Source organism: Triticum aestivum, chromosome 6B (assembly GCF_018294505.1).
Source record: "Triticum aestivum cultivar Chinese Spring chromosome 6B, IWGSC CS RefSeq v2.1, whole genome shotgun sequence".
Taxonomy (NCBI): Eukaryota; Viridiplantae; Streptophyta; class Magnoliopsida; order Poales; family Poaceae; genus Triticum; species Triticum aestivum.
Window position 1 is genome coordinate 231083109 of NC_057810.1, and position 1649 is coordinate 231084757.

Below are 1649 nucleotides of genomic sequence, written 5' to 3' on the forward strand. Positions count from 1 at the left end.
GCATTTGAGGGACTTTAGCGTAATTGAGATATACATGGTCAATAGTGTGTGCACTCATGGTTGATCAATTTGTTTCACAGTTTGGACTATAAGATAACGATACTTTTGAATGTCACATCCCTAGTTCTGACAATGCCTAGTGCATGCTTTAGAGTGTTGCACCATGTTTAAATTTCATTTAAATTTGAAATGGGGATTGTTGAAACCCTAGCACCAAATGAAATTTAACTAGGTTCAATAAAAAAATATTTTCAATAACCCAGAATGCCTTTTGGAAATGTTCATAATTTCTGTTAGAGGTGAAAACCTCTTCCAAAAATGATGAACATATTTATAGGCTATTCCTGGATTTTTGAATTAAATTATATAGTATTTGCATTTGGGCATTTAATTGCTAATAATATTTTAAATGCTCAAATAATGACAAACTGAAATGTTTACTGTTGGAAATATTCCAAACAGTGGCCACAGTCAGTTGCATGATTATTGGAAATGCTCTGGCATTTTTAATAAATCCAAACACAATTACATAAAATAGAAAACAGTAACTAAAATAGAAATAAAAAGAAAAGAGAAGATTTACCTGGCGCTCACCTGTGCTGGCCCAGCCTCCCCTGTGCAGCCCACCAGAACCAGCCCAGCCAGCCCAGCTCCCCACCGTCTTCAACCTCTGCCAGTAGGCAGAGGCGTGTCGACGCGCCTGCGCGCGAGCGCCACGCCACCAGGCTGCCTGCCTGCGTCCGAGGACAGCGCGACGCCGCGAATTCCCTCCTCGGTGCCGTTCCAGCCCGTCCGACTCGCTCACTCGATCCCCTGTTCTCTCCCTCGCCTCCAGTCCCTTCCTCGAGCGCGACCGAACGTAGCCGTCGCCGCCGATGACGAGCACCGTAGCCATCGTGCACCCTAGGCCTCGCCCCGTGTCCAGCTGCTGAGAGAAGGTCTTCCTCATCTGTGCGCTCAAGATCAGAAGCCCGGGGCGGACTGCATCGCCGTCAGCATCATCGTCTTCCTCGCCGGCAACCATGGATCCCCGCCGTCGATTCGCGCCAAAGAGGGCCTCCCCGAGCCGTCCGAGCTGCTCAACGACTCCGCTGTGAGGACTCCTTCATTTTCCCCCTCCTCTCCTGCTCGTTCCCGTGCCGTAGCCGCCATCCCCGCAAGCACCGAGCTCCGGCCATCGCCATTGCCGGCGAACCTCGCGCCTCGGAGCTCTTCCACTCATTTTAGTAGCTTCCGCGTGCTCGCCCAGTCCCTAGGATCCCGATGCGCCTCTCTGCTTACTGGCTAATGCGCTGCAGCCCTCGCGCCCGTGCAGCCGTAGCTCCGGCAGCCGCCCGGCCCGTCACCACCGCCCCTACACGCTGCCCCAGCACACACCGCGGTCACCACTGGATGCGCCGCATCGCGGGCTTTCTAGCGCGCCTAGCCGCAGCTCAAATCGTGCTCTGTGGGCGATTTCCGAGCCTCCGCCGCGTCTGGTCGTTGCCGGCGGCTAGACGCCGGCGGGTTAGGCCCCGCTGACCAGGGGTTTGACCTCCCCTGGGTCAATGACATGTGGGCCCGGCCCTGGCTAATTCTAGTTTAGGATTAATTTAAAGATAATCAATTCTGTTAATTAATCGTGACACTGACAGCAGGGCCCCACCTGC